The following is a 15,387-nucleotide window of genomic DNA, read 5'->3' on the forward strand; positions in this document are numbered from 1 at the left end:
TTGGGCGACCAACAACATCATCGCGCGCGCTTTAGGATATCAGGTATCCGAAACGTGTCCCGAATCTCTTGCAGGAAATCTTATCCATCCGTGGCGCGCTACTTTTGCCCCGATATCTCTCCCTTAATTATCCGGCGTGAAAACTCGGCCGTGGCACGCCGCGGTAATCCTAATCTCGACATCTCGATCGCGACTACGCCCACGAGTGTTGCACGCTCGAAACCCGGAATCTTTCGTATTTATGTATCGATATAGCATACGCGCTCCGAGTTCCGGGGTTCCTCGTAACACGCTTTCGGCGTTCGAATTTTCCACGCAACGCGGGGGATCACCGGAACGCTCTCTTATTCCAGGTTATTACCTGCCGTTGCGAGCGCAGCTCAAGTTCTTTCAATTACCGTTTTCCCTCGCTTCTTTTATCTCGATCGACTTCCCCCGAGAAAACGAGAATGTTAACAGGTTCGATTCGACGGTGGAATTCCAACAGTCTGCCGAATACAGTTTCCTTTCGATATCGGACGACGATGTTTCTTTCGCAACAAGAAAATCTCGGCCCCCCTCTCTTCCGTCTCTTCAAGATGTCCGCTCGACACCGCTCACTGCCACAGGGTACGTCATGTTCTACCGTTTTCGAATTCAAAGAAAAATCTTCTTATTCTCGATGGCGTTCTTGACACTAGATTTACGGGATCCGTCAAAATGACGGATACTGATATTTTGTAAACTGTGAATATTCAGATTGTAAAAATGCATCCATGAGCAATTATTTAACTCTGCGCTCGAAGCTATTTCAACTCCAAAACCAAACATTTCTTCCGATCTAGAATACTTCCTCTCTATATATTGTTTTTTCATGTTATACATACGAAAACGGTGCAATTTACTCTAATAACGATCTGATAATAATGATACAGCAATTTTCAGTGGCGCCTTACAGTCGCCGTTCGAGTGCTAAGGGTTAACAAATTGATTTCTTTGGGTATATATTATTTAAAAAGTGACTACAAACTTTGATCGATACCATTCATGTTATTTTTGTAAAGCAATATAAAATAGTAATTTTTACGTAAACCTGGTGTTAAACTCGTCCGTCTTCATAGATCTCATCAACTCGGTTTCATCAGAAACGCATAAAATCCCTAAAATGCTTAACCCTTCCAATTCTCCGAATCTCAATAACATCTCTCCTCGATTCTGTCGGAGTGAATTTTCAATCCTAGCGGAGGAATAATGTCACCCGCAGATGACTGACACAATCGACGTGTTAACATTTACATCAAGCAAATCTGAAGCTTGCACAATTGATCGATTGAAAAATCGTCCGCTAAAAGGCAAAGCTCTAGAGCTCTTAGATCCATTCCTCCAAATTTCCTCCTCGAAGCAGGAACAGCCGTAGTTTCTCCCTGATACACAAATAAATTGGCCTAATTTCCGTCCTAACATCCCTGATGTTTAGCAGCTCTCCGAATTTCGTTGCTCTTACTCGATTCCCGTCGCATACAATTACTCGAGCGTTGGAAGACACGTTTCGGCTGACACTCGGAGGTGTGTGTCGACCGATCATTTTGCGTATTCATGCACGTGTAAATTACGCAATAACGCAGCCAGAAGAGCAGCGAGTAGGTGAGGGGGGGGGGGGGGAATATAAAGCCGTTCGGTCCACTCGACAGTAATAGGACGTGTATGAGGATTTCTAGGGTCGAGTGTACCCTGGCCCACGCTGCCCGTTTCTTACTCTCTCTCTGTGGGTAATGGCCTCTTCCCGCCCCGTTCTTCTACCTTCACGCTCGACCGTTCTGGCAACCGATGACAGAGCTGCTAGTACAAACCCGTACTCGTTCGTTCGTTCGTTCCTTTCTTCCTTTGCTCGCTTACTTGTCCGCCGTCAAAGAGCGAGCGAGGAGAACGGACACTCCATAATGGAAATTGTAGTCGACGCAAGTCTCTGCGTGTACACGTATCAAAGGGAATGGAAACCTTGCTCTTTTCTTCCGAGAACATATATTCGAATTTTTGATACTGCTGCTAAAAAGATACGGCTTCCAACCTGATGAGAAACCGAGGACAAACGAGACGCAGCGGCCGGCAATGTTTAGAATATAGCAGAGTACACTGTAATATACCCGAATGTACTTGAATATAGCAGAATACACTAGAATGTACCAGAATATACTTGAATATGCAAGAATATAGCAAAATACACTAGAATGTACCCGAATATACTTGAATATAGCAGAATACACTAGAATATACCCGAATATACTTGAATATAGCAGAATACACTAGAATATACCAGAATATACTTGAATATGCAAGAATATAGCAAAATACACTAGAATATACCCGAATATACTTGAATATAGCAGAATACACTAGAATATACCAGAATATACTTGAATATGCAAGAATATAGCAAAATACACTAGAATATACCCGAATATACTTGAATATAGCAGAATACACTAGAATATACCAGAATATACTTGAATATGCAAAAATATAGCAAAATACACTAGAATATACCAGAAAATACTTGAATATGCAAGAATATAGGAAAATACACTAGAATATACCCGAATATACTTGAATATACAAGAATATAGCAAAATACACTGGAATATACCAGAATATACTTGAATATACTAGAATATACCAGAATATACTTGAATATAGCAGAATACACTAGAATTTTCTAGAATATACTTGAATATACTAGAATATAGCAGAATACACTAAAATTATCCAGAATATACTTGAATATACTAGAATATAGCAGAATACACTAGAATATACTAGAATATACTTGAATCTACAAGAATATAACAAAATAAACTAGAATATACCAGAATATATTTGAATATACTAGAATATACCAGAATATACTTGAATATACTAGAATATAGCAGAATACACTAGAATATAGCAGAATACACTAGAATATACCAGAATATACTTGAATCTACAAGAATATAACAAAATAGACTAGAATATACCAGAATATACTTGAATCTACAAGAACATAACAAAATAAACTAGAATATACCAGAATATATTTGAATATACTAGAATACACCAGAATATACTTGAATATAATAGTACATAGCAGAATAGCCTAGGATATTTTCCGCAATCTCGGAATTCACAAGTTTTTCAGATAAACAGTTAATGCTAAATTTCCGATTTTTGGAAAATCGTCGATATTTACAATTTCGTTAAAAAAAAAATAGTACCTGATCTCGCTTCGAAGCTTGACACTTCTACTGTCGCAAACTATCGTCCATTTTTACCTGAGCTTTGCACAATGCAACGTGTGGAAAGCTGAAGGGATGTTTTCCCTCGAAAATGCTAAAATAAGTTTGAAGATCGAAGAAGCCTCCCTCCTTTTATGAGGGCTTCGCAAGAACAAGATCGTACCACAATTTTTCAGACAGCTTTTTCACATTTATATATCGACCTGTTGATGTAATTGTTGATGTATCTTTACGAAGCGTTTTATTAGCTGCATTACTGACATATAAGAAGAACAACCTTAGGCTAATGTTTTATTAAAGTACGATATATTCTGTACAAGCTAGCTTTAAGAAGAAGCGCGAGGAAATTTAATACCGGATGGAATTTATCCCCTATCATTATATTAAATCCACGTCTTATCGAACAGTCGGGTGAAATGGTCAATTTACCCGGGGAGTAATTTTTAATTTCGAACCAAGAATAACAATAACATTACTTTTTCCCGAGATATACTTTTTACAAGATCGTCTCTCTAAAATACTGTTCTCTTGCATGAGAAATGCATAAGTTACACTCATTTTTGCTTTTTTTCCTGGTCACCTTATCCTGATCTCTCCTGCTATAACTTCTCGTAAATACGGCACGTAGGTATTTACTATCACAGCGATCGTTGCATCATCGATTATCTAGATTATTGCTTGAATTTTGCTAGTTCTCTTCAACTTCGTACAGGGCACCGAAACTACAACAACTAATTTTTGCATTACGTTACATTCACGTAACCATAAATATTTCGTTGCAAAGATAAACAAGATAAGCTCGCGTAGCCCGAGCAGAATGTGCCGTTAACGGTTCGGTCAGAAAACCCGAGGTCACCCTATAGATACACACAGAGGACGCTCCTCCGTAGCATCCGACCATTAAACCAAGAACGAATTAATCCCACAAAGAAACGATCCCAACAATCAACACTGATACCTATAAATTACACGCGACATAATACTTTGACAAGCCGTAGAGAGACATACCGAAGCATCTTTCGAAAAGACCAGGGAAAATTTCGATGGCGAACACGATTTATTCAGGGTTTCGGTGTCGAGGTGGGAATCTGGAACACTGGTTCCAGAATTTCCGAATTAGTAATACATATTGGCACAAAAGGGAGCCGAGTGACAATGCGAGGGAAAGGCGCGAATGCCGAACAAAAGGCAGCCGTTGAAGGGTGAAAATATGGAGCAAGAGGGATAACGACATCTCGTTAAGGTATCAGTTTCGTTGCCCCGTGGAAGATTCAGGCTACGCAGCCTGTGAAAGAACTCTGTTCCCTCGGATTTCGACCATCACAGTGATCCTCGTTATCGTATAAATATCTACTTGGCACGATTCCGAATATCCGCGACTTCTCTTCTCTTTGCCCTCCTCCTCTTCTTCTTCTTCTTCTTCACCCCCACCACCCTGCATCGACGTTCATCGAGCCACGAAAAGAAAAATAAAAAAGAGAGTGGGAGAGCAAAAGCAAGGGGGGGGGAAGGGGCAGGAAGAATGTTTTGTCTAGACGGACCTGAATCGAGAACAGGAAAAGCATGTAGCTACGACGTATCTGGCGAATGTCGGTGTTCTTCGACGTCGACGTTATATATGAACGCAAGAACCCGGCACTTTCTCTTCCGCGAGCCTACCTACATGATTCTCAACTTTAGCATGAATAGTCCACTTGTGCTGTCGGTATCAGCTGTAGCCGATGACATTAATGACCGGAGAGGAGCAACGCGAATGCTTACCTTTCGGATACCGGTACCTACACCCACAAACGTAACCCCGCGAACGCGCAATCCGAGAAATTAATAAAGATCATCCTTACCGATGGTCTCTGGAACGGCGCGGTTACCGTATTCTCCAAGCCACGGATACGTGTCCGGCTGACGAACGGTCTAGTCACCATAAACACCCATTATTTGAAGAAAGCAAGGCAACTGTTTGCGACCACGTTACCACTGCGAACCGGCTGCTCCGTGCAAATAAACATTTCAGTGTAAAGCGTATCAATTTTTAATTCGCTGGTTGGTTATTGAAAATGGTAGGTTCAATCTGAGATAGTGTAAAGATTCAGAGAATTTACTTTCAACTTATTTATTACGCTCTTTATTATATTTACTTATTACACTCCCTGTGTTTTGAAATTCCAACCGGCTACTCCGTGCAAATAAACATTTCAGTGTAAAAGCGTATCAATTTTTAATTCGCTGGTTGGTTAGTGAAAATGGTAGGTTCAATCTGAGATAGTGTAAAGATTCAGAGAATTTACTTTCAACTTATTTATTACACTCTTTATTATATTTATTTATTACTCTGTCTGTGTTTTGAAATTCCAACCGACTACTCCGTGCAAATAAACATTTCAGTGTAAAAGCGTATCAATTTTTAATTCGCTGGTTGGTTATTGAGAATGGTAGGTTCAATCTAAGATAGTACAAAGATTCAGAGAATTTATTTTCAACTTATTTATTACACTCTTTATTATATTTATTTATTACTCTCTCTCTCTGTGTTTTGAAACTCCAACCGACTACTCCGTGCAAATAAACATTTCAGTGTCAAAGCGTATCAATTGTTAATTCGCTGGTTGGTTAGTGAAAATGGTGGGTTCAATCTGAGATAGTGTAAAGATTCAGAGAATTTACTTTCAACTTATTTATTACACTCTTTATGATATTTATTTATTACACTCCCTGTGTTTTGAAATTCTAGTCTGGTCATTGTATTTTTAATATTCATATTTCTCATTACTAAACTCTGTATGCAAGATCCAATTTTTCTGCCTGAGTTGCAACAACCTCGAGTGAAATAAACATTGATTTTCTATCTGAATTTTTGGATAAAATTTTGTACAGCTCGTCTAATAAATTAACGCTCCCAACTTTTCGAATACCCTCGAGTCGTTTGGTCTATAATTTTAAAAAAGTTATCCTCCTTATGGTGATAACAGAATTTTTCAATTCTTCTTACGTTTTTACTGTCTCAAACTGCGGCTACCCATTTCTTTCATAAATGCATCTTTGTTGACTCGTTTATTGGCAGAAGATGGCTACAGATTAAGTTCGCCCACAGTTTTGTGAATTTTAATCACGGCAAAATTGATTTCGCATTCGAAGTCTGAACTAAGAAAATTTAACCCTGACAGAACGCTCAGGTTGAAGAGATAATTCACCTTATCACCGAATCCGGAGCAAACAAGACAATCGCTCGGTGCATTTCAGTCGCGAAAGAGTTGGCAGCCGAGACGATGCTTACGGTTACTTTTAATATTTAATAGATCGTGTCCAATCAACGCGACCACATAACAAGATGCTGACCGATGAATCATCGTCGCGCATAGGTCACCGTGCGCGTACGCGGTAAGGCAAGAAGAGGGGTTCATAAATTTCCAGCGGAACTGAAAGTTTGCCAATTAGAATAATACGAAAACCGCTCGGTTCCGCGGATTTACATGAATCGTCTATTCACGCTACCGGTGTATCAACTCCGGCTCGTGACAAATGACCAGAATGGAATAACGCCAACTTTGCACTTCGCCGTTAAGATTGTCGGGCATGTTAGGATCCCGAATAATCACTGGCATACATTATGCATAGTCGGTGGAAAAAGTTCGATGGGAATTCGGCTCGTACAACGGCGATACGATCGAATCGAATCCAATTCTTGTTTATTCTTCGGCTTATCGGGATAATAATGGTTCGATATGTCGATTAAGAAAATTATACCGGGGCACACTGCATCGTATTTATTATTTATGCAAATCAACCTTTTCAACGAGGTAACTTTCTATTTCTTCTTCTCGCAAAATGCAGCGTGCGTTGCAGCTAATTTCCATGTTGGTTAATATTTATGATGCAACGACACGTGAGCGACCGGACCGTTTTGTAATTATAACTGGCATAATCGGTGGAAAACAATATTAGAATCGTTCGATCTAGCCGGAAAAAACATTCCGCATATTAACCTCGTATATTTATCTACGTCTATATGCATCGAGATGGGCAATATATCACTATACTTTCTCTCTGCCTGAACGGCTCTCGAACGGCTATGTATTATTATATGCATTTTTCATAAATACGTGTTTTTCGCATTTTCTCCGGGGCGAAAGGGCTCGTAAATGCTTGATGAAAGTTCCTGTATCACGCGAAAGGTTACGCCACGTATTTATTTAACAAACGTGACACACTTCGCCCATCTTGATACCGGCCTATCTGTTTCTACCGATATTCGCCGTCTTCCAAGGTGAACCTTCTCCAGACTTCGAAATAAAACTTGCTTCATAACAAACTTGTGCTCGTTCATACTGAATTATTCCGCAGCCTCCCAGTAGGTTTCTCCAATCTGACAAACTTCTTTTTCCGACCCAGAATATCTCCATTCTAATTGTTTTCATTTTATGTGCATTGGTGTAACACCTCACGCGATACTTAAATGTTTAATCATCTACGAGCAAAATTTATAATGTAAACAATATTTTGAGAATTTTTTCGTGACGGTGCTAAGAACCACTGGAAAGTATGAAAAGAACATCAGCTTAACACTAGGTGTACATTAATAGTGAGTATTTTACATTACTTTATAAAAATACGAAGAATGTGTCTATCCAAGTTTTCAGCCAGTTTTTAAATAATATATACCTGAGGAAATATTTATTTCGTGAAATATTTCAACGTTAACGGCAAGTTGTGAATCTTGTTGTTTTTAGAATTTATAAGGACATTTTTGCAATTTTGTTAGTATGTAAAAAATTCGTGGAGATTCATCCTAAGTTTATTTCGTGAACTATTTCATACCTAAGGCAATAAGTTTGTTGAGCGATTCCACGTAGACGGATCTTCGCGATCTCAATAATTGTAGATTAAAAATATTAGAACCCGTCATTTTCACGGGTCCCGTAAACCTAGCGTTAATGACGATTCAATTTAATAATTAAAGTAGCGCGAGGCCCCTTACAGGGAAAGTTGGAGAAAAACTCGAGCCGTTAGGATACACGTGCAGCGCAATACCACCCCATGCAGCGTTGGCAACGCGAATGTTGACTTAGGATTTGTTTAGTTGCATTCCCTAAAGTCCCTTCTCGCGTGAACGAAGAACGATATTATCTGCAACGAGTACAACAAAATTTTAATTCCCGAGAGATCCGACGAAAGAAAAATGCATTTAATTATTACCTTCTTTCTGAAATATCGGCATAATTAAACTTGGTAAATTGATGATCGCTTTAGAACAGTCCGCGAAGAAAGTTTGATAGCAGACAGAAACTATCGATTGGATATAAATCTCGAGGAAAGAATATTGCATAACCGAGTTAAAAACGTTCGTCGAGCACGACGAGCACGGGCCTTGTTAAATTTCAATAAGCAGCTCTCAGGGAGTCGCGCGCATCGACCTTCGCATCACTCGAGCTATTACAAAAGAAACTAATTCGCTTATTATGAACAATAGGTACCACTCTCCCAGCAATAGGCGTCATGGTAGCGATCGATACACATTTCCTACGGACAACTCTGAATCACGCGACAGAGAGACTGCCAGTCACTGAACTCCGATTGGGTTTCCCGCTGAAGCTCTCGAATTTCAATGAAATTTCGCTTCCAAGTGTCGCAGTAATAAAACAAAGGAAAATCGTGATCGAACTGTAAAAACACACCGGCCCGCGAGATTAATGTTTGATCGAATCTTGGGCAGCATGAAAGCAAATTCCCGAAGGGTAGTGCAAACTTAGCTAAAAATCTAACCGAACGTCTAACAATGACCAATTTCAAACTTCTTATTTCGAGACCGCTGCGACCACAAGTTTGCTTGTTCGCAAAATTATCGAATCGATTGTTTCACTTGTTGCACGCGCGACAATAGAAATAATTTCGACTGGTTGGCCGTGTAATTATACACGCGTGAAATATGGGATATATTTACCGATATCACAGAAGAATGATTAACAATTAACACGGAAGTTTCAACGTATTCGTTCACGCAGAACAGCATTGTTGCAATTCAGAAATTCCTGTGCCCTCTATATTTATAAAATTTGATTACACGAAAATACCGTCACGTAATTTCAGTTTAACATAGATGAACTCTGGAATTTCTCGAAAAACTATGTTAAATGTCAGTAACCCCTCGCAATTTAATTCCAAGATGTCAGGTTAAAACGTGCGATTTCATTTCGTCTGAATAACTTTCCATTGATGGAAAATATTTCTGCATAATCAACTTACAATTCGGTTGCTAATAGGTACTTATGATGGAAAGTTAAAAATAATCAAGCTTGCACTAAGCTTGGCTAAGTCGTCATTTTAAGTCATTTTAGCTTCAGATTCGCACGCTGAAAAATATGCGAAAAGCACACTATCGTCGAACAGGTAACGATTATTGACAGTCTATGCGATTCGTTTAAAGCAATTATCGCGACACGCGACTATTTAATTCGGTGATGAAGTAATTTCCATTAAACTGCTGTAACATTCCTTCCGCTCGAACATCGTGCACGCCGCTCTTTCATTACGCTCCATATCGCGCGCAATTAATATCCATTCAAATTTATCAACACCCACGTGAAAACTGTCCAACTTTCTCGGATAAGACCGTTCGCAGGCATTTGTCAACGCGACATGTAACGCGATCAGCAGCATTCGTTGCCTCGAATGATTCTTGCCGCTGCACCGGTAAGCTGTCCAGTGACAAGCGGCACGAATCACTTGAACGGAAGGCACGTTCAGCGTGCTATAGTATCGTAAGTAATGCTTACAGTACAACAGTACAGTACTTACTTACAGTACAACAGTACAGTACTTACTTACAGTACAACAGTACAGTACTTACTTACAGTACAACAGTACAGTACTTACTTACAGTACAATACTCACAGAAATATTATTAACATTGTTAATTGGCACGACTCTCTATATTGTACAGGTCAAGTGAATCGATATGTATACAATAGTTGTGAATTATTTCTTACAAACATAAACCCGTCGGATTCTAATATTTTGAAATTGCGAATATTCAGATTGTAAAAATGCATCCATGAGCAATTATTTAACAAATTGATTTCTTTGGGTATATATTATTTAAAAAATGGCTACAAACTTTGATCGATATGTTATTTTTATAAAGTAATGTAAAATGGTCATTTTTAGTGCTCCGTAAACCTAGTGTTAGTAATATTTCTGTAAGTATTGTATAATATACTTATCATAATAAATAAAGTGTTTCATGATAATTATTATTTTCGACTGTACACGATGCTTAAAGAGCGGAGGACATTCGACACCTATGTCATAGGATCGATGAAGGACGATACCATCGATCTTTATTTTGCATAGTGATCCGCAGTCTATTAATAATATTTCTGTAAGTATTGTACAATATACTTATCATAATAAATTAAGTATTTCATGATAATTATTATTTTCGACTGTACAGAATGCTTAAAGAGCGGAAGACATTCGACACCTATTTCATAGGATCGATGAAGGACGATACCATCGATCTTTATTTTGCATAGTGATCCGCAGTCTATTAATAATATTTCTGTAAGTATTGTACAATATACTTATCATAATAAATTAAGTATTTCATGATAATTATTATTTTCGACTGTACAGAATGCTTAAAGAGCGGAGGACATTCGACACCTATTTCGTAGGATCGATGAAGGACGATACCATCGATCTTTATTTTGCATAGTGATCCGCAGTCTATTAATAATGATTCGCGACGATCGCAAATATCCTCTTAGACGCGCACACGCTACAATTCACTCTGCAATTTGCACGATGCAACAGCTCGATAAAGTTATAAATGTTAAAGATACGGGCCACTGTCCGCGGCATTAGGTGTCGTCGGACGTTAGGGGAACTTCCCCTACGACTGCGGCCGAGACAATGCGTGTTAAGAGACGTGACGCGTCGCGACGCGCATGATAATCGGCAATAATATTGTATTTGGGACGTTTTCTTTCGGCGTAATAGAGACGCACCGTGACAAGCTTGCTATGGTCGGCCACCATGCGTCGTTACGTTCGAGTCGTGGGTCCCCTCGAGCGCAAACCTCGAAACCGGTTCCCGAGCGCACAAAATGGCCGAGTAGCCGGTCACCATGTATACACAACTCGCCGCGACTTTCTAAATTTCCGTCGCGCACATACGCACACGCTCGACCATGCGCGCTTTATTTTTCATTTTCTTCTCCTTCGATGTGTCACACTGCAAACGCTCGCAAACAATTTCCCTCGTTAAAGGCCGCGAGCGCGTGCAGCCGTTCAGACTGTACCGAACGCGATTTTTATCGATAACGAACAAAACCAGAACAAAGATGTTGCAACCGGATATGATATCCACCCGTTATAACTGCCGATGCAAATCCGCTAATCCTCGTGCGTCCCTCCGGGTGAAAATTTACCCGTTTGTAATCATTGTAAAACAATTCGGTACTTTTTAACCCTTTGCACTCCGAAATTTTGTGAACACCTGTTAAATGTCGAGTCACACTCGACAAAGGAGTGCAGAGGGTCAAAAATGTGACGCTATGAACGATTTGTAGATTTAAAATGTAAAATAAAACTAAAGGTGAAATATTATGTTACAATCCTTTGTGCAACTATCTTTGAGCGATCTCTTTTCAACCCTTGTTGACCACAAACCCCTACGACATGAAAAATATATATTTTTTTTTAGGTTCAACGTCGCATCAAGGTCATTAGCGGCGAGCTTCTATGGTGTTTTTAGATTTTGTGGATGCGGTTGATTTCTTTAAGGAATTCAATAGTGTTTGTTGTATGTTTTTCAGACGTGAGAGCCGATATTTTCGTTTACTCCAACATTGTGAATTTTGATAGCAATCTTTTCAAAATATTGTTTGCGCGTCGTTTAGTAAATCAGTGCACCTAATTGCTAAAAAAAAAAGGTCAAATCGTTTTGGCCCAATTTTAAAATTGTAACTCTGTTTTGAAGGCCGTTCGAATACTTCGGCGGGCCACTGTTGTACGATTCGCTCGCAACAAGAATGAGAAGAAGGATAATCAATATCTTAAACAAATTATGTCAGATGATAGAACGTGTTTGTATCAAATACTTGGAACGCGACCGGGAACCTTCGAAAGAATACGGAGCTCTCTGATAGGAGGCTGCGAAGCATGTGCGGAAATCGGAGAAAAGCAAGGAATGCAATGATAATCCATTGTTTTCGAACGATAGCAACAATACCGAGTAAACCGCGCGCATTCCAACCGAAACGAAAAGTTTGCCCACATCTCTGAATACCTAAACTGTTCAGCAGATGTATTATTGCCGTCTACCTGTATTTCATAAACTTTTCATCATCTTGCATACGAAAAATTACTAGATTGCGAACTTTTATGCAAAATAAAAATTGTCAATTCCAAGCCACACGTGCTACGTACATTTCTTTTCTCAGTAATTCTAACCAGTCGGAGCTGGTACAACATTATTTCTATATTCTACAACACTAGGTTTACGGAGCATTAAAAGTGAGTATTTCACATTACTTTATAAAAATAAGAGGAATGTGTCTATCCAAGTTTTCAGCCATTTTTTAAATAATATATACACTAACGAGCAAAACTGAGTCTGCACTATTTGAAGCAACATAACTTTTTAAAAATTAGATCAAATGACTTGAATTTTATTGAGAAGTTAGAAGGATTAGTTTATTAGACGAGGTGTAAGAAATTTTTGAAAAAAATTTGAATCGGTTGGAATCGCAAAAGAAATAGTAAAAGTTGTTTTTTTCAGCTGTTTTATCCGAGCCTGTATTGAAAATTTAAAAAATGTGTTTGATTCGCTTGAATAAATTATATCCATGCTGAAAATTTCACCGATATTGGTTAATTCGTTTACAAACAATCCAAAACTGATCAGAATACCGAGATGCATCGAATAGTGCGTCAAAAAATTGTACGATTCCATTGAAAAGTATAAAGATGACCTTCACGTGCCCTTCATGCTTACAAACGAAACAGCGGCACTGGATTTTGACCTCGAAACAGAGAAAGTTTCGTGTGAAATATTTTTCGAAATAACAGTTCTGGAGATACTGTATAAATGCAAACACGATCGAGCTGTGCGTGTTTACATTTCTGCTGGCCGGACTGCGGACTTTATGCGTTTCTGATCAAAATCCGTAGACACGACTGCAAAACCCCGGATGCCGGGCCACCGTTGACCCAGTGCGTGTTGTTATCGCCGAGACGGTGAACGCGAAACTTGAGGCAATGTCTCCCCACCACTGTTTACTCTACATCCACGTAGAGCGTGAAAAAGGACGCGTATTAATTTTCGGAGTAGTGTGCGAAGCTCGCAAGGGGGCGACGCTCCACGGTGACGTTCGCGTCGCGTCGCGTCGCGTCGCGTCGCCTCGACGGTGCACACGTGTATTTACTATTTATGACAAGAAGCACACAGCACAGAGAGACGTACGAACGAGAATAAACCAACCGTTATTGCACTCGGTGCCAAACGGCGCGGCGACTCTTACACGCCACCGGCATTCTTAATTGCACCAGACAACGGTTCGTATTCACGACATTTCTTTAACGGCTGGCTGACAGACGGTAAGTGTTCGTACAGTTCGAGACAGTGATAGAACGGCCCGAGAGCCAATCAGAATGCTCGATCGTTGACACTGGACGGCGCCCGCTCGTCCACCGGATTCGATGACGCGTTTACAAAAAGAAAATCCTCGGATCACCGTCGCGTCGAGAGAGTATCGGCGACGGGAACCCGAGGAGCGATCGTAAAACCGACGGAAGATCGGAAACTCACCAAAGACAGTAGGACCCGGATCGCCGTGCCGTGTGTACTCGGATCGGAATCGACGCGGATTTATCTCTGGGGGGGGGGGGCGAAGCACAGGTTGAGCACAGAAAAAATTCCCAATGGTCCAGCGAGTAAAACTCCTTGGTAAAACCTACGCGAGAGGAAGAGAGCCGGTCTTGGCGAACTAACTGAACGAACGTTAAACGCACAGAACGAAATGTAACACACTTGTAAAAACACCACCGAATCCACTGTGTCCCGGTTCTAGGACGTTTCACGTTGTTACGGTTTCCGTCGTGACACCGCGTGGCGTGGACGCCGAAACACGGCGCGGCACAAAACAAAAAAAAATAAACGAGGTTCGTCGCGGTACGTAAAAGCCACCGAGTCGCTGTCGCGCGATGCCACACACACAGAGCGAAACGGAACAACACGCGCGCTGTTCGAGACGCAACTGCCGCCACTACCGGCTCTATTTCCCGCTGTACCCCACTACTTCGCCCGCGATCATCCCCACCATCGCGCTGCACACTGAACCGTGCTCCCCCACCTTGTCGTCCTTTCCGACCATTCTTTGGTCCCTTCTTCAACCTTCGACGATTTTTCGATACCTACCGGCCACGGCGCACGGCACACGCAATATGTACACATGTATGTACCACGCGTTTCAAGTTTCAATCAAATGCCTCCGTGTTTGTTCTTACGGCTACAACCTATGTACGACTGAACCTAATCGCGCACCTTTCATTAACCCCTTGTACTTTAATATCGAGTCGTGACGAACGCTTCGAACAGAATCTGATAAATATGCGTGTTATTGATTCAGTTTAAAGGGCCCGGTATTCGTAGATTCGCGATAAGGTAGAGTGACTACATTACCGTCAAAAAATGGTTTTAGATGCCTCGAGTTTTCGTCCTTATGTCAGAATATTTTGCCGCTGGTCGAAGGGCTCGTTCGAAAGAGGAAGGTTCGATCTAACGCGCGCTGGTCATGAGCTGAAGCACAGTGGGCAAAAAGGACCAAAACGTGGACAAAATAGGAAGGAGTACTTCAATTTACTTCGAAATTGGTACTCATAGATTTCTCGGGTCGCTGATTATAAATCTGATGTCTAAATTACATAAAAACAAAATGGCGGATTCAATATGGCGGATGCGTAACCAAAAAAATTATTGGATTTTCTTGAAAATTGGTATTCCCATATTTTTCGGGCCGGCGAATATGAATCTGATGTCAAAATTGCAAAAAACAAAATGGTGGATTCAATATGGCGGATGCGTAACCAAAAAAATTATTGGATTTTCTTGAAAATTAGTATTCCCATATTTTTCGGGCCGG

The 15,387-nt window shown here is 40.3% G+C and overlaps 1 protein-coding gene across 3 annotated transcripts in view; it reads right to left on the reverse strand.

Moving 5' to 3' along the window:
- LOC143358470 (semaphorin-1A) overlaps positions 1-14,503 on the reverse strand; it is a 592,115-nt gene extending 577,612 nt beyond the window's left edge. For all 3 annotated transcript variants that reach the window (XM_076795645.1, XM_076795646.1, XM_076795643.1), the window contains exon 1: positions 14,055-14,503. The gene's annotated coding sequence lies outside the window, so the exon portion shown is untranslated. The remainder of the gene's footprint in view (positions 1-14,054) is intronic.
- Between the last annotated feature and the right edge of the window lie 884 nt (positions 14,504-15,387).

This window comes from Halictus rubicundus, chromosome 10, assembly GCF_050948215.1.
Source record: "Halictus rubicundus isolate RS-2024b chromosome 10, iyHalRubi1_principal, whole genome shotgun sequence".
NCBI classification, from domain to species: domain Eukaryota; kingdom Metazoa; phylum Arthropoda; class Insecta; order Hymenoptera; family Halictidae; genus Halictus; species Halictus rubicundus.